The sequence below is a fragment of the Euphorbia lathyris genome, chromosome 8, assembly GCF_963576675.1.
Source record: "Euphorbia lathyris chromosome 8, ddEupLath1.1, whole genome shotgun sequence".
Taxonomy (NCBI): domain Eukaryota; kingdom Viridiplantae; phylum Streptophyta; class Magnoliopsida; order Malpighiales; family Euphorbiaceae; genus Euphorbia; species Euphorbia lathyris.
Window position 1 is genome coordinate 10,641,378 of NC_088917.1, and position 19,677 is coordinate 10,661,054.

The window sequence follows — 19,677 nt, forward strand, 5'->3', positions numbered from 1 at the left end:
CATATTAAAAATGAAGTTCTTACTTGTTCAAGTGTAAAACTTGTCTTCTCTAATATTAGAACTGCATGCATCGATCTTGGTTGTTTTACTTTTTCAAGACGCGTCTAACATACATTATGTATGTAACTTAATTTTTTATAACCGTATGATTAATTGATTAAATTATACACAAATTGAATGAGTTATCTTGACATTTTATAATTGTCAAAATCGGACCAGTCAAAAAAACTAAAAAAACCAAAGAATTAAGGATTTAAGGTTCAATCGGGATTGAACCAGAGTTAAAAAAAAACTATAGTTTTTAATTTTATTTAACCTTTTAATATAGTAAAAGTGTAAAACTAAAATATTAATAATATTAAAAAAAATTATACTAATAGTGAAACTTGAATACCGCCTTATCCATATGGATAGGGAATTTTTTTTTTATGAAAATAATATAAGAATAAAAAGTTATAAGTAATTAAGAAGTAAAAAATTCTTACCAAAAAAAAATTAAGAAGTAAAAAATAAAACTATTTTCCATAAAAAAAATAAAAAAAGTAAAAACTATTTTAATTTTAAAATCAACCTATTAGAATATTATTATGATTATCTTAAAAAAATCAAAAAAATAATTTAATTTTATTGCAGTAGTAGCCAAAATTCCTATAATATCAATATTAAGACATAAAACTAATATGTAACGTAAACACATAAATTTATTCATCGAGAAAAGGGGAGAGGGATTCGAACCCTCGATAGTTCTTTGCGAACTATACTGGTTTTCAAGACCAGAGCTATCAACCACTCGGCCATCTCTCCGAAAGATGATTTCTATTTTACTATTTTATTTTTTTTTCCGCCGAATAGAAATGGTCATATGAGTTGATACCATCACTGTACTATAAAAAGAAATTAGGTATGAGTAACTAAATTAAACATTTAAAAAGTAATTAAACGTAGAAAGTAAAAATAGAATTCATTTGATTTCAAAAAAAAAGAAAGAAAGTAAAAATAGAATTAGAAACAAAAAAGAGCACAAGCACCTAAATAAAGTCTACTGCATTAATTATACTAATTAATTCTCTCTTCAAATTCCAATGTTACAATATAAGTATAATTAAGTGGATTGCTAAATACTGTGTTTGTTGCAGCCCATGTGGCCTTTCTTCTCATATCCCTGTTAGGGTTTCTAACCAGGTGATAGGTTCTGCCCCTGTGGTCACTCGCCATTCTACTCCTTTTCCTCCCTGCACCTTCGATCAACAATCTACATGTCTCTGCAGACCCCATTTCAGAATGAATCTCAACATCGTAGAACTCATGTCAAAAGTCAACCTAACAGATAAAGAAGAAGAGGTATTAGATCTTTATCCCTCAAGCTTAGATCCAAATGAAACTTCAACGAAACACAGGCTAGTTGGTAAGGTCCTTTCCAACAACCGCTGAACTTACGTGGGATGGCTCACGCTTTTCTGGGAGCTTGGAGGGTGAAAGAATCAACTGAAAGAACTGGGAAATGGGCTCTTTCTGTGTGAGTGCTGTAGGAAAATAGACAAGCATAGGCATAACGGAGTAATAAAATTTTATCTATTTTATCTATTTCCCTTTTCCAAGATCTGTTAATTGTTATTTCATATAAAGAGGGATAGATAGTAATACCTTTATTGATGAACTATCTACCATTGCAAACGAAGTGCCCACAACTTGCTATTATCAACTCGTGAACCACGAACGTTTGATTCAACACAAAACCAAAAGATAATCAGTGATCAACCTTCAATGAATAGCAATCGCAATGATTGCCTCTAACAGAAATCGATACGAGATCAAAGAGGGAGTAAGAAATAAAGTAAATTAGCCGAGACGAAAGACGGAACGATTCCTCCTCTCTTATTTTGTGTGTGTCGAAATTTAGGGGTTAGGGGAGTCTATTTATAGACTTTTCTTAGCCCTAATCCAAGTTGTGTTAGGTAATTAAATAATTGGAATCTTATTCGGAATAGGATTTCTAATTAGATAATTAAATAAACACTTTACTATTATCTAAATAATAACTAATTATATCTAGATAATTATTATTAATCAAATTAATAATTAATTAATGTTAGGGATAATTAAATAGAGTTTTAATCACATAAAACTTCTAATTAATATTATCAGATAACCTTTTAATTTAATTGATAACCATAATCAAATTATAATTATTAATCAAATTAATTATCCCTAAATTAATGTAAATTTCGGCCCATATGTGTATGTCCCACTAATTACATTTTCGTCCTCCGATTCCAAGTCCCATATGCGACCCATTAGGTTCTTTATTGCCACTAGCCGTATATATCATTTGAAATTATTCATCACGATTAATTCCAACATATATATAATGGAATACCGTCGAGAGCTGTTACCAGCAGAACCTATGATATTCCCCCAGAGCAATTAAGAAGTCAGGTTGATAACTGACATTAACCTTTCTGTATTAGGTACAGTATAATACGATCCTTCATCAACTATATCCTTTCGGTCAATTCCTTATAACCATGGAACGTGTCAAGGTTACATATAACGAAGAGTCTGGTTTTACTTGTACAGGTTGAATTCACTCTGAAAGATAAGTTAAGTGAAATGTTTATTTCTACTCTTAACTGTATCACCTTACAAGGATTTCAGTCAATTCACCACAAGCGGCCCTTTGGATATATCTCCCATTTATCGGGAGTGACGAATGCTCAATCTGACATTAACCATTCTGTAATTACTTCGCGTGATACCCAACCCTGATCTCACACACCCTAGGCTCTCACCTATTGGATCGTGCTCGCACAGAATCAAAGTATCAGACTCCGCAATCCAGAATTACTAATTAATGAATGTTTGAGTCCGAGGATTAGTTATACCTACTAATACCGATGAGATGAACAGTTGACACATTAGATAAATCATTCCATTCTGTTATCTCAAGTCGGGTCCCAATCCTAATGAACTCCTTCATCAGATCCATGTAACTGTCTAGATATCAGAATATCTAAAGCTTATGAGATCAGCTTTCTGTCTTGACAGAAAACACTGTTACATGCAAGTCTCAACAGCAATATGCCAATCCCTATAACATATTACTTGACTTGGGTTTACTTTAAGTCTATCAGTCTATTATAAAGTATAGTCTCACTTCATACTTGTATGAACACTTTATAACTACTTGAATAGACTTAGGATTACTTCCTTTGCGAAAGATTTGTGCCTTTATATATAGATACATATTAATGCTATATATCTGATTAAACAAATAACCAAATAAATAATTTATTCATTAATATTAATATCCAAAACAATTGTATTTAGGACACTAAATTCCAACATTCTCCCACTTGGACTAAAGCCAATTGTTTCTGAAACTAATACCAGAAGAACTAAGATGTTTATCGTGAGCTCTTTGTGGTAACGGCTTGGTCAACGGATCTGCAACGTTGTCCTCAGTGGGCACCTTTTCTATTCTCACATCTCCTCTGGCTATGATCTCCATAATGAGATGATATCGCTTGAGATAATGTTTGGATGCATTATGAGACCGTGGTTCCTTTGCTTGTGCAATGGCTCCATTGTTATCACAGTACAGAGTAATAGGATTTACAATGTCAGGCACCACTCCTAGTTCTGTTATGAACTTTCTAATCCAAACAGCCTCCTTTGCCGCTTCTGCAGCTGCGATGTACTCTGATTCAGTCGATGAGAAAGCAACACTTCCTTGTTTGGAACTCTTCCAACTAACTGAACCTCCATTCAGGATAAACTGGTATCCTGATTGGGATCTGTAATCATTTTCATCAGTCAGATGACTAGCATCTGAATATCCTTCAATTTTCAATTCTCCTTGTCCATATATGAGGAACATGTCTTTAGTTCTTCTAAGATACTTAAGAATGTTCTTGATAGCAATCCAGTGATCAAATCCTGGATTCCCTTGATATCGGCTCGTCATACTTAATGCGAATGCCACATCAGGTCTAGTGCATAGCATAGCATACATGATCGAACCAACCGCGCTGGAGTAAGGAATTACAGCCATGCGATTCTTGTCACTGTCCGTTTTAGGACACTAACCATTTGATAACTTGACACCATGGACCATTGGTAAGTTACCTCTTTTCGATTCATGCATTTCAAAACGTTTTAGCACTTTGTCAATATATGTAGATTGGGATAGTCCGAGCAGTCTCCTTGATCTATCGCGATAGATCTTGATCCCTAAGATGTAGGCTGCTTCTCCCAAGTCTTTCATGGAGAAATTACCCGATAACCAAACTTTTACTGTTTGCAGCATTGCCACATCGTTTCCCATAAGTAGTATATCATCAACATATAGTACTAGGAAAACGACTGAGCTCCCACTTGTCTGTTGAAACACCTTTCCACATAATTTTGATTTGACAAAATTGTTTAAGTATAATTGAAATACATATTCTAAACACACTAAGTTTAAATGCTTTGATTTATTCTACTAATGTGTTTGTTCAATGTTGAGTTAAATTGTTTATAAGACACAAGAATTAAAAGGCCCAAGCCCAATACGGAAGTCAAGGCCCAAGTCAAACAACTCAGTACAACTCAGCCCGCGTTTGTTAAAACGTTGTCGCTTTGGACAAAACGCAACTCAGCAAGAGAAGGATCTAGAAGACCTTCGGGAACAACTTCAAGATGAAGCTGCTGAGTAGTCTCGACAAAGCGTACAAGACAGCAGCTGGCTAATGAAAACCTCCAGACAAAGTATTTCTACTTTGGGTAAATTTCAGACGACACAGTATACTGTCCAGTTGACTTTATCATAAAAGGAGAGATAGTCTGCTGAGCTGACCGAGGACAGAAGATACACAATTTTGATTGGTCGAGAGCTCTGAGCAAGTCAGGATGACAACGACAGGTAGCCGTTTCCCTCCAACGGTTATTTCGAAATTCGAAATGACCGATGCCCAGACGTCTCTATAAATAGTGCCATCAGAAGCTTCATTTAACACAGAACTTGATCAAGCCATTACGCTGACCAAATTTCTACACAAGTTCTGCAAGCAAAGAAGCAAAGCAAATCTTACACTACAATTCTTATATCTGTGTAAAAGTCTAGAGTGATTATTTCAATCGTCTAAAGTGTCTTAGCAAATCTTTGTATAGGACAAACACTTATCATTTCTAGAAGATAGAAAGGAGAGGCTGAGTACTCGGTTATAGTACTCAGCGAGAGATTAGGATTAAGTAGAGGTATAGAGGAAGGTACTCTTGTTATACTCAGTTGCTAAGATTGTAAAAGGTTTGAGGCTCTACCTTTAAAGAGCTCAGTAGAGGATTCGAAATCTCGGAACGTGTTCCGGGGACAGGACGTAGGCTTAGAAGAAGCCGAACCTGGATAAATCTGCTGAGTAAAGTATTTCTTACCTTTAACTCCTTATATATATTGCTTGCTTGAAATAACCAAAAACTGACCAAGTAAAGAGGTCAAGTTGAGTTGTGCGCGTTGAACATCTGAGCTCAGGAATAGACTCTAAGTGCTATCTCCTGACTCAAGCTAAGAAACTGACCTAGTCACCAGTTGACTAAGCCAGTATCTTGCTGTTTACTCAGCGCCGCTATTAAAACCTTTTTCCTTAGAAAAAGAAGTCTGCCCTAATTGCGAAAAAGTTTAAATAGTTCCTAACCCCCCCTTGGAACTATACTTGCAACCTTACAAGGGACCAACAAGTGGTATCAGAGCTTAAAAGCTCACTGTAAAAGGTCTAACAACCTTGAGCTGATCCCTACCATGGGTGAAAACAGCACTCGGTTTCTCCCTGGAAACCAAACAACTCAGATACTGCCTGAGGGGCTGTCCATTACTAGGCCTCCCCTATTCTTCGGGTCAAACTATACCTTCTGGAAGAATAGGATGAAAAATTTCATTCAGGCTACAAACATGAGTGCCTGGCTATGTATAGTCCAAGGCCCATTTGTACCTGTCGAAGTTGTGGCTGGCCAAATAGTTGTAAAAGCTGAGGCCAAATGGACAGAGGATGATCTTAAGAAGCTCCAAAACCATGCTTCGGCTATCAATATGCTTCACTGTGCGCTCGATGCTGCAGAATATAATAAAATCTCAGGTTGTGAATCGACACAAGAGATCTGGAAAAAGCTGGAAGTCACCTACGAGGGAACAAATAAAGTAAAGGAGTCCAAGGTGAATCAGCAGATGAGACTGTACGAGCTGTTCGAGATGAACAATGATGAGGGCATTTCAGACATGAATGCAAGGTTCACCAACATCATTAATGAGCTCAAGAGACTTGGAAAAATCTTCACTGAGGAAGAACAAGTCAAAAAGATACTCAGGAGTCTTCCTAAAGATTGGCAAGCAAAGAAGACAGCAGTTGAGGAAGCTCAGGATTTAACCACCTACAAATATGACGAACTCATCGGTTCATTGCTAACCCATGAGATATCTATGAAGAACTTCGAGGTGAAGGAAAAATCTGAAGACAAGAAGCAGAAATCTCTTGTCATGAAAGCTGACTCCACTGACGGGAGCTCAACTGATGATGAGGAGATGGCTATGTTCACAAGGAAGATGAAAAGGCTATTCAGGAAAAATGACAAATACTCTAAGAAGCCTTACAGAAAGTTTGATAAGTATAAAGCTGACTCAAGCGACAGCAAATACAAAAAGGATAGCTCAAAGCCCATTACATGCTTTGAGTGCCATCAAACTGGCTATATTAAGTCAAGCTGCCCCACACTGAGGAAAGACAAGAAGAGCGGGAAGAAGGCAATGATGGCTACTTGGAGCGACAGTGATGAGTCTTCATCTACAGAAACTGAGGCCACCGAGTCAGCGAAGATATGCTTCATGGCTGACGAACTTGTTGAGCCATGCGTCTCTGAGCATGCTGACCTATCCGTCGCATCAGATGACGAGGAGCAATCAAATGAGGTAATTTCTCTTCCCCAGCTCAGAAACGATATGGTTAATGCCCTGAGTGATCTCTACACACTTGTCAAGAAGTGTAATAAGAAAGTTAGAGCACTCAGCAGGCGTTGTGACGAAGTGGAAGAGGTCAAACTGAGTGACCTCAGATTCCTTCTTCAGGACAATTCAACTCTGCATGATAACATGAAGATCATACATGAGTCTGTCTCTGAAGTCCAGTCAGTTTCAAAGAAACTGAGAAAGGACGTCACAACTATCCAGAACCAACTAAAGGTTCCAAATAAAAGAAACAGTCCTCTGAGAACTCAGTACCAAGGTACTCAGCAGAGATGGAATCCCCAGCGAAAAGTCCAGTGTGACTTTTATGGGAAGTTAGGACACACCACTAAGGTGTGCTGGCACGTTCAGCACTGGGGTGCTGACAAGTCAGTGAAACATCCTAAACAGAAGGTCAGCTGTGACTTCTGTGGAAAGAATGGCCATACTGCCCATGTATGTCGCCATAAAATGAAATATGATGCTTTACCTGTTGCACCTAACAAGCAAGGACCCAAAAAGAATTGGGTACCTAAAAGTAACTAGTTACAATGCAGGTAAGCCTGAGATGTGCCGAGAAGTCAAAGATGTGGTATATTGACAGCGCATGCTCAAGGCATATGACGGGTGATGAAACTCAGTTCATCACGTTTGAACGTAAACGAGGAGGAAGTGTAAGTTTTGGAGACAACAAGAAGGGAAAGATAGTAGGGTCAGGAACCATCGGAGGTAATCCTACTATTGAATCTGTCTCCCTAGTCAGCGGACTCAAATATAACTTACTCAGCGTAGCTCAGCTATGTGACAATGGGAGAAAAGTTATATTTGATGCTACTGGATGTAAAATATACGAGGGTAAAACAAATGAGTTAATATTAACTGCCCCTCGAATAGATAATGTCTTTATGCTAGACTTAGAGAAAAAGTTTTCAAAAACTGTGTGCTTAGTATCAAAGGAAGAGAATTCCTGGCTATGGCACAGGAGACTTGGTCATGTAAGCATGGACCTCCTAGCCAAACTAGCAAGAAAGCAATTGGTTGAGGGATTGCCTGAACTTAAATTTGAAAAATATCAATTATGCCACGCTTGCCAAGCTGGAAAACAAACCAAACAATCTTTTCATAGCAAAAATATTGTCTCAACTAAGCGTCCGTTAGAGTTACTACACTTGGATCTCTTCGGTCCAGTCCAGCCGCTGAGTCTGGGTGGAAGAAGATTTTCCTTGGTTATTGTAGATGACTTCTCTCGGTATACGTGGGTCATCTTGCTGACCAGCAAGGATGAAACGTTTGAGACATTTTCAAATTTGGTTAAAAAAATTGAAAATGAAAAAGACCTAAAATTAGCTCACATCCGTAGCGATAATGGTGGAGAATTCAAAAACCAAAAGTTTGTTGAATTCTGTGAAGCCAGCGGCATTGACCATAATTTTTCTGCTCCTAGAACACCTCAACAAAATGGGGTTGTAGAAAGGAAGAACAGAACTCTGGTTGAAATAGCCAGGACAATGCTGGATGAGCATAGGCTTCCAAAGTATTTTTGGGGAGAGGCTGTTAACACAGCGTGCTATATTCTTAATAGGGCTCTAGTTAGACCTATACTCAAGAAAACCCCCTATAAACTTTGGAAAGGACGAAAGCCCAATATTGGATACTTTCGTGCCTTTGGCTGTAGAGGTTTTATTTTAAATACCAAAGATAGCTTAGCAAAGTTTGATTCAAAAGCTGATGAGGCTATCTTTTTGGGCTACTCAACAAACAGCAAAGCATACAGAGTTTTTAATAAGCGAACTCAAGTTTTAGAAGAGTCAGTACATGTAGAGTTCGACGAAACTTACCCTGCAGGTAGATACCAGCCACTGACCGAAGATGATCCACACTCAGTAACCACCGCTGACCAAGAACCAGCTACTGAGTCATTCACGAAAAGGCTGACCAAGAGTAAGAGTGAACCTAAGATTACTTTTACTGACCCATCTACTTCTGCAGAGATTGTTGAAACACAGACAGCACAAGACATGAATCTACCTAAAGAGATAAGGATCCCAAGAGGGCACTCAGAGAGTGCGATCCTTGATTCTGCTGGGAATACCCTGATGACGAGGAATCAACTCAGGAAGTACCTCAGCAATGTTGCTTTCATCTCAGTTCAAGAACCGAAGAATTTCGCTGAAGCTGAGTACGATGAATTCTGGATGAACGCAATGCAAGAGGAGCTCGATCAATTCAGAAGAAACGATGTATGGGAGCTAGTGCCTCATCCAAAGAGTCAAAAGACCATTGGAACAAGATGGGTCTTCAGGAACAAGATGGATGAACAAGGAAATGTAGTCAGGAACAAAGCAAGGCTTGTAGCTCAGGGCTACAGTCAGCAAGAAGGTATTGACTACGGTGAGACCTTTGCCCCAGTGGCAAGGCTAGAGGCAATTAGAATTCTATGTGCATATGCATCTTACATGAACTTTAAGTTATTCCAAATGGATGTCAAAAGTGCATTTCTTAATGGAGTTATAAACGAGGAGGTTTATGTTAATCAACCTCTAGGTTTTGAGGACCATAAATTCCCTAACCACGTTTATAAACTCAAAAAGGCTCTGTACGGCCTCAAGCAAGCACCACGTGCTTGGTATGAGAGGCTGACCAGTTTCCTGCTGACTAGAAATTACGTCAGGGGCAAAGCTGATACAACCTTATTCATTAAGAGAAAGGGTAAAGATACCCTGCTGGCCCAAATTTATGTTGATGATATAATATTTGGTGCAACTAACGAATCAATGTGCAAGGAGTTTAGCAAACAAATGCACACTGAGTTTGAAATGTCCATGATGGGAGAACTCAACTTCTTCCTCGGTCTTCAAATTAAACAAGGAAAGAATGACATCTTCATCAGTCAAGCCAAATATGCCAAGGAGATATTAAAGAAATATGATTTGGAAAATTGCAAGCCAATATCCACTCCTATGGGCACTGACATTGTCCTTTGCGCTGACGAGAATGGTAAGTCAGTAGACAGCAAATTATATCGAGGTATGATAGGCTCTCTACTTTACTTAACAGCCAGTAGACCGGACATTCAGTTTTCAGTATGCTACTGTGCTAGATATCAATCTAACCCTAAGGAATCTCATTACATTGCTGTAAAAAGAATCCTTAGATATTTGCAAAGCTCAATGAACGCAGGTTTATGGTATCCCAATACTCATGATTTCACACTCATCGGATACACTGACGCTGACTATGGACGGGATAAGCTGGAACGTAAAAGCACCTCTAGAGGATGTCACTTCTTAGGAAGCTGTCTTGTATCATGGTTCAGCAAAAAGCAGGCGTCAGTAGCCTTGTCTACCACTGAAGCTGAGTACATTGCTGCTGGTCATTGTGTTGCTCAAGTCCTATGGATTAAGCAACAGCTTGAAGACTATGGTGTTCAAACGAAGACAATTGAAGTCAAATGTGACAACAAAAGTGCAATTGATCTTTCAAAGAACCCAATTCAACACAGCAGAATGAAGCATGTCAGCATCAGACATCACTTCATAAGAGACCATGTACTCAAAGGTGAGATCAAGCTGACCTTTGTCCCAACAGACGAACAGCTTGCGGATATCTTCACGAAGCCACTGGCCCGTGAGCAGTTCAGCATACTGAGAGAAGCTATTGGTATGTTTAATCATCTTCAGTAAATTCCTGAACTAAATGAATATGCATGCTGAGTGAATTACTATGCTGAATGATTGTTTTTGCTGTGTACTCATTTAAACAGCAAATACTGAGTAAACTTGCACACTGAGTAAGTTAGTTTAAACTTAAACTTAGAAATCATCCCATTATGCAATACTGACCACTCAGAATATCAAACGATTAGTATTCTAAACGCTGAGTGTTATATCCGTTAGAATCATTGCAAAAGCACGCGTATAGCCACCTAGGATGACGTACGCGCCGAATGTGTCATAAATGCCAGGATTATTGTCGGTTCACAATCCCGAGGCAAAACTGACACATGGATTCGATAAGATCCATTTCTCACCTCTATAAATAATGGGTAATTCCCCATTTTTATTCTTTACGCTTATCGAATACTCTGGCAAAGAAATTCTTTCTCTCTAAAAATCCCTCTAAGCTTTCCCATCCTCAACAATGACTAAGGTTTCCTACAACATCTCCGGTGCTGGCCACTCTAAGCCCAGCTTCGATGACACTTCCAGGCAAACCTCTGTGCCGGAACCTACCAAAGTAACCTCGCCGAGCAAAGGACAAGCTGGCCAAACCTCTGGTCAGGGAAAGCCTATAAAAGTCAGGACCTACTCCAAGGTCTTTGAGAACGTCCGCGAATGGAAAGTTGAGCCCTCAAAATGGGTATCAGAAAACTTCGTACAAAACGAACAACCCTTCTGCGAGTGGATTTCACAAAATGGCTGGACGGAGCTGTTTTCGGTTAGGGATGACACCTACCCTGACTTGGTAAGGGAGTTTTACCATAACCTCCGCGTTGCAAATGACAACACTGACTATCTGTGTACAGTGGTGAAACAGAAAACCATCTTCATCAACCCTCTCTACTTAGGAAATCTGCTCAAATTAAAAACTGAGGGAGCAAGGCTGAGGAGATCTGGAGATCAGGATGGCACTGGGTATGCACACAACTTCTGCAAACCTGAGGGCCACTCAGGAGAAGTCTCAGCTTCATCCATGGGTCAGCACCAGAAGATGGCTCATTACTTGCTGACCTACTTCATCTACCCGAAGATCAACTGCACTACATCAGCAACAAACTTCGAGCAATGCTTTATATGGAATATGCTGACGTACACACCGATCAATATGCCAGTTTTTCTCATCGCTGGCTTCCTACGCAGCTTTGGTACGTTGAGGCTAGGATCGCTCATCACCAGAATCCTACTTGACCACAAGGTTGATCTCGAAGTTGAGGAGAAGACTCGAGGATCTGAGATCACAGTGGCCTCGCTGAGAGCATTAAAATTTGGACATCCTTTGAAGAAAGGTAAAGCTGCTGCTGCTGCTGGACAAGCTGAGGGAACTGCTGAGCCAAAGAAAGGGAGAAGGACTAAGGCCCCAGCTTCCCGCAAAAGAAAAACTGCTGAGACTCCTTCCAAAAATGTTGAGTCTCCAGCAAAAAGGCAGAAGTCAGCTGGTAAGTCAGCTAAGAAACGAAGCAGGCAAGGTGAGCCTGGAACTGAGGAAACTGCTGAGCAACCTCAGAAAAAGGAGAAGCCTTCTACACTGACTCCCCTCAACGCCATACCTACAGACTTTGTTATACCGGGTGACTCTCACTTCACCTAGTGTCAAGGTACAAGAGCTGAGTCCGAAGAACATGAGGTACAACTGGATGATCATTTCATCTCACAAGTTGAGGAAGAACTTGATGGTGACAGTACCGAAGAAGAAGAAGAAGAGGAGGCCAGCGGTCAGGATGACGCTGAGGACTCTGAAGAGACAGTCAGTGAACATGAGACTGAGCAGGCCAATGCTGGGTTTGCTGCTGGAGATGAGCAAGTACTTGATCAACACAATGTTGATCCAGTCCAAGAACAAGCTGACCAGCCTCATGATGAGCAACACGAATCTTCTCCTTCTCACTCAGGAGATCCTAGTCAAACTGTCACTCCACCTCGTAGAAGAAGAAAGTTGGTTAAGACCATTGAGAAGCCTGTCAGTGAAGATTTTGTGCCACCACCAACTCTTCCTGACTTTGTCATCTCAAAGACAACTAAGGACCCCTCTACAGTCAAGCTGACATTTTTCAAACGCCAACAACCCTCTACTGCTTCAGCGTCATTAGAAAAGCAAGCCTCTGTTTCTTCTCAATAGGAACATGCCGACCAAAATGCTTCCGCCACCTCAACCAGTCAGGTTGAGCCGATTATTGTGAATGCTATTTCTTCAAGCATGGTGCTGACTCCACACACTTCTACCGTCAGCACAGACAGTATTCGGATTACCACTTCTCCAACTCAACTCTCTACCGATCAATCAACTATACCTAAAACTCACGAGCAGATTGAAAATGCTATTCCAATCACTGACCAAGTCACTCCTTTCACTCCTCTTCCTTCCGGTCACACTGATGTTCCTGAAGGCTCTCAAAGCTATTTGAATGCCACTGAGTCCGGCAAAAAGATCATTGACTCAATGCAAGCGTTGATTAGAGACCTTCAACAGTCCACCCCTCCTGCTGCTGGGTCTTCATCTATTGAGACTACTCAGCTCTCCCAGGTCACTCAGCTTCTCAATGAAGTTAAGGGACTCAAGGACTTGCTGAATGTAATCATTACCTTCCAAGCACAGCAAGCTAAGCAGGATTCAATCGCCAAGCTGGCTGAGATCCAGCTGACAACCGTGCAGTACTTGACCTCCTTACAACAACAAATCCAGAACTTGTCAGCTGTGAACCCTGACCATGCCACTTCATCTGAAGTCAAGATGCTCTTTGCTCAGCTTCACACTGAGCAACTCAAGACCAATGAGCAAATGGTTTCTTACAATCAGTGCTCAGTAGAGCAAATTGGTGAGGCTATTCGCTTGCTTAATCTAAATAAGCAAGAGATGGATATTGACGCAATGAAACAGAATGAGATGCAGTCTATCATACAACAAACCTTCAACCACATTCGTCATAACAATATTCAACGTCAGTATTACGACACAGCCCTCTTAAAGACCTTTCACCAAATCTTTGCTGGTCTTACTGAAGCTCTCATCTGGCAAGGCAAAGCTCAAGCGTTTAGCGTAAACATGCTCAGTGCTGCTGAACTCAACGTACCCGAAGAGGTATCAGCTGATGGAGTTGCAATTTTTGACGGTGTCAACGAAAGCGCTGAGAAACTTAAGGAGCTGTCTAAAGAACTGACTCGAGCTGTCTTAATTGATGCCTTCAGACTTCCTCCTCCCGATGCTGACAAAACGGAGGAGAAAGAACAAGCAGTTAGAGCTCAGCATGAGCGAAGTCAGTCGCAACACAAGAAAAAGAAATAGATAGGCTAGCTCAGTATAGACTAAGTCAGATGAAATCTATATGCCTTATCTATAAGTTTTATTGTGTAAACACTGACTACTATCAATGTATCATATCTGCATCTTTTATTCTTATTCCTGAGTTATGATATATGTTAATATATGTTACTGTGTACTGAGTCATTACGTATCTTCAATTAAATCAGCTATGTTTTATACTTATAGATCTTATTGGCTGAATCAAATGCTGATAACATATTTGACATTGTCCTATGTGCTTATAAAACAATGTTTGTTAAGAATCCATTGAACAACAAATTACTCAGCGCACTCTATATGATTAAACATTCCGCTTTATACTGAGTAAATAGAATATGTTTAATAAGCTGACCTATATCTAAAAACTGACCTTAGACTTACTCAATTAAACCTTTAAATGTTTAGAGTAAAACTAAGTCAGTAGCTCAACCCTTACGGGGGAGTTTGCTAAGTATAATAGGTCAACTATCATGGGGGAGCTCAATACTGAGTTCCTCGCTGAATAGTTTTGTCAACATCAAAATAGGGGAGTTTGTTGAAACACCTTTCCACATAATTTTGATTTGACAAAATTGTTTAAGTATAATTGAAATACATATTCTAAACACACTAAGTTTAAATGCTTTGATCTATTCTACTAATGTGTTTGTTCAATGTTGAGTTAAATTGTTTATAAGACACAAGAATTAAAAGGCCCAAGCCCAATACGGAAGTCAAGGCCCAAGTCAAACAACTCAGTACAACTCGGCCCGCGTTTGTTAAAACGTTGTCGCTTTGGACAAAACGCAACTCAGCAAGAGAAGGATCTAGAAGACCTTCGGGAACAACTTCAAGATGAAGCTGCTGAGTAGTCTCGACAAAGCGTACAAGACAGCAGCTGGCTAATGAAAACCTCCAGACAAAGTATTTCTACTTTGGGTAAAGTTCAGACGACACAGTATGCTGTCCAGTTGACTTTACCATAAAAGGAAAGACAGTCTGCTGAGCTGACCGAGGATAGAAGATACACAATTCTGATTGGCCGAGAGCTCTGAGCAAGTCAGGATGACAATGACAGGTAGTCGTTTCCCTCCAACGGTTATTTCGAAATTCGAAATGACCGATGCCCAGACGTCTTTATAAATAGTGCCATCAGAAGCTTCATTCAACACAGAACTTGATCAAGCCATTACGCTGACCAAATTTCTACACAAGTTCTGCAAGCAAAGAAGCAAAGCAAATCTTACACTACAATTCTTATATCTGTGTAAAAGTCTAGAGTGATTATTTTAATCGTCTAAAGTGTCTTAGCAAATCTTTGTATAGGACAAACACTTATCATTTCTAGAAGATAGAAAGGAGAGGCTGAGTACTCGGTTATAGTACTCAGCGAGAGATTAGGATTAAGTAGAGGTATAGAGGAAGGTACTCTTGTTATACTCAGTTGCTAAGATTGTAAAAGGTTTGAGGCTCTACCTTTAAAGAGCACAGTAGAGGATTCGAAATCTCGGAACGTGTTCCGGGGACAGGACGTAGGCTTAGAAGAAGCCGAACCTGGATAAATCTGCTGAGTAAAGTATTTCTTGTTGGTCCCTAGTAATTAGTTCCAAGGGGGGGGTTAGGAACTAATATAACTTTTTTGCGTTTTGATTATGCTGACCTGAAGTTATTTTAGGAGTTAGTCAGCTCAGCTTTTGGTCAGCACGGCTGATTGTATAATAAGGCAGTTTTAGTACGATGCTGACTAAGACTGCTTTACTTGTGAGTTGGGAATTGACACTGTTGTGGTCAGCTTCCAGCTCAGCACTCAGATTTACTCAGTTTCAGTTTTAACAATTTATAAGCTGAGTAAATATAACTAACAATACATGCACATACATATATATATATTGAGAGAGAGTTCAGAAGTTACTCAGCACGACTTATCCTGGTTCGGCCTCTCTGCCTACGTCCAGTCCCCAGTTCCTCCTGGGATTTTCAATCCAATACTGAGCTCTTTCAAGGTAGAGCACAAAACCCTTTACAAGGCAGTGAGTATGCAAGAGTACGTCCTCTATTCGTCTACTCAACTCCTACTAAGCACTACAACCCAGTACTTAGATTTTTCTACCACTGAATGCGTACAACCAAGCACTCAGTACATACCTCTCAATATTACTATTGATTACACACTTGTTCTTTTTCAGGTAAAGAACACTTTAGATGATTACAGACAATCAATCTAGCATTTACACAAAGAATAGAAAAGTTGGTGTAAGATCTTTCTTGTTTTTGAGTGCTTTGAATATCTTTCTCTCTTGGATTTTTCTTTTTGTTGCTTCTGTAGTTGTATATTATCCAAGAACCACCATTGTCCTTTTATAGATGAATTTCTGGTGATTGAAATCATTTGAGGTGATTTAGCCGTTAAGTCCAAAACGACTCTTTTAGCAGACATCTTCTGGTCAGCTTCAGTCTGTTCCGCCATTTCCTTTCTCTGTTTGCTTCAGGCGTCAGATCTTTGTCTTCTTGCATCAGACTTGTCTTTTGTGTCAGTTGTCTTTTACCAATAATCCATAGACCCATGATTCTTGGAATTAGACTTCTATATTTTCGAGGTTTCAATTATTGGTGCAGAGGATCGGCAGATTTTGTCTTCTTGTCAACGAATCCTTCATTCTTATTCTGACTGTAACTCAGCTTCGTTCGTTTCTGTCGAATGTACAAGTTTCATGCTGAGGTATTTCTTAGTCAGCTCCGTTCTGTATGTTTTCTCAAGAAGGAGTCTTCTGCTTTGGTCAGCTTTGTTCGGGTGATTTAGAAGGAAGCTTATGATGCATGTTCTACTCTACTCAGCTTCTTTGTTCTCCCATGCTGAGTTCCATTTCACTCAAGTTTGGCTTTATGCTGACTTTTAACCTGTCTTACTTTATATATATATATATATATATATATTTGCACTCAATATTGAACAAACTCATTAGTACAATTAAATCAAAGCATTTAAATTTAATTGCCTCTTAATCATGGATGATTTTGTCAAATCAAAATCTTGTGGAAAGGTGTTTCAACAAACTCCCCCATTTTGATGTTGGCAAAATACATAGTTATGGAACTCAGTTATAAGTTACCCCATGATTGATATTTTTGACATGACTCCCCCGTAAGATTTGCACATCTTGTCTTAATTCTGAATCGTTTACTCTTAAGATATTTTACTTTGTGGGAATGTAAGTCAGTTTTCAAAAATATGTTACTCAGTCTATTTCCTCATATATACTGAGTATGCCTTACTTCTTGTTTGTTCAATTTTAGTTTAATCAACTTATATTGAGAAGAATAGGACTTAGTATAGATAAAAAAGGATAAGCACATTTCTGAAAATTGCTATGCTAAGTTCTACACATCTAGTGGACTTTATCTACTTCTTCTTCTTTTGATCAGCTTTAGCTATTCCTTTGCCTTTATCTTTGCTCATTGAGGCATAATCTGCAGGCTGAGTTCTACTTGTCTCCCCCGTTTTGCCATCATCAGGTTTATACACAAATGTGTCAGTGCGAGCATGAGCGAAAAGATGAGTTGCGTAGCGCTGGAGTCTCGAAGTACTTTCACGCAGACCGTCAATGATAGGAACACTGTCACACTGGACACGTGGAGGAACCCGAAGGGAACTGCTGATCATGCTGAGCAGACATTCATGAGATTTGCTCAGCCAGGTGAGGGAACTTGTAAGTTGACCAAAGGATTGGTGATACATTTTAAGCAAGGCAGAGTCGTAGAATATGCGCTGGGCATTATTGATTCTCATCTCCTTCATGATGGCCTTTGAAAAACTTAAGAGTTTGCTGTTGGAGACTGGGTCAACTTCCATTGGTGTTTTGTGAAGGTTGAGCAGACGAACAGCTTCACTCAGTTGATCGATGGTACATTGTGAGGAGGAAGATACTAAGTCACGTGTGTGGGTCAGCTCAGCATGAAGCTTGGTAAAGCAATCTTGAAGCTCAGCATTGGTGACTAACTCAGCATTGGTAGATGAACTGGACTTGGCTAATTCATGAGTGAGCTTGGTGAAGAGCCCTTGGAGGTCAGTAGAAGTAGCATGTCCTGAATTTATTTCAGATTAGTGTTGAACTTTACCTTCAAGGGAGTTCAAATAATTGACCATTGTAAGAACCAATTCAGACAGCTTTGTGATGTGATCTTGTCGTGGTTGCTGAGTTTGAATGGAGGTCATTATGCTGATCAGGTCCTTCAGCCCTTTTATTTCATTCAGAAGCTGAGTGACTGTGGGCAGTTGGGAAGATTCAGGATAGGAATTTGCAGTTTCAGCTTGAGTAGGGTTCAACTCTTGAAGCAGAGATTGAGCAGAGGCAATGATTCGTCTGCCTGACTCAGTAGCGTTCAAGTAGTCAAACTTGGTCGTGTTTGGGTCGGTGGATGGAATTTGCCCTGGTGGTGGAGGAGTTTGATGTTGGCCAGCTTGATTATCTTGATTGGGGACCGGACTCTGCGGCAAAGTGCTGGTAGGAACAGTGTTATCAACATGTGGAGATGGAGGTGGAGGCATGTTGATCTGTGGATCCTGAGCGGGTGAAATGGAGGCAGTTTCTGTTTCTCCTTCTTGAACAGTTGGATTTGGATTTTCAAAGGACTTGGCTTGTTCCTCATCCTGAGTAACAGAGGCTTGTTTTTCCTTTTGAGTGGACTCAGGAGCATTTGCAAAATAGGAGAATTGTAACTCAGACAGACCGAAGAGTTGTTCATGCGGGGTTGAGTCTGCAAGAAGATCAATGATCTGAGCTTTATGAGCTTTCTTTTTGAGTCGTTTGAGTTTCTGTTGCTTCGGAGGAGAGGGGTCAGCATCATTTCCCAGATCAGTGTCAGCTGTCTCCTCATGAGGCTCAGCATGATCCTCGACTTCCACATGTTCAGTTTCTTGCTCTATTCCTTCCTGAGGCTGCTCCATATCAGCATTTTCTTCATACCCAGCATGAGTCTCTTGCTCAGTATGAGTCTCTTGCTCAGCAGCGGCTTCCTTGTCTTTTTCATGATCTTGGGTTGATACAACCCAATCTACGGGATCAACTTCAACTGTTCTTATGGACTCAATTCTCTTCCTCTTCTTCAAAGGAGATTCAGGAGTTTCTTCTTCTTCTTCTTCATGCCTTTTCTTCTTCTCTGCTGACTCAGCTCCTTCTTTTGCTTTGTCAGTTTTGACCTTTTCTTTAGACATCAATCTTACCTTCCTTGGGACATCATGGATGTCTTTGGCACAGGTTTCACTGGCCTTTCTCTTCTTCATCTTCTTCTCTTTAGGTTGCTCAGCAGGAACTTCCACTTCTGTTTCAGGCTCATTTTCAGGCTCAACGTTTAACTCAGCATCATCATTAGCAGCTTCTTCATATCCTTTCAGTGGTTGATTGTATGTTAATCCAATCAACAGAGCTGCTGTGATTTCAGTCCCTAAGGAGTCAGTTTCGCCTATTGTTTCAACCTGTTTGTCTTCGATGATCTTGGTGACCAAGGAGCCCAGCTTGAGTTTCTTTGCGCTGCGTTGAAAGGCCCCCACTAAAAAGACGGGCATGTTGAGTGGAGTATAGGTCAACATGTGCCATATGAAGCACTGTTCGAAGTTGGAGGCAGATGAGGCTGAGGCGAGCTTAGGGAGGATGAAGTTGGTCAGTATATAGTGAGCCATCTTTTGATCTTGCCCCATACATATGCTTGGTATC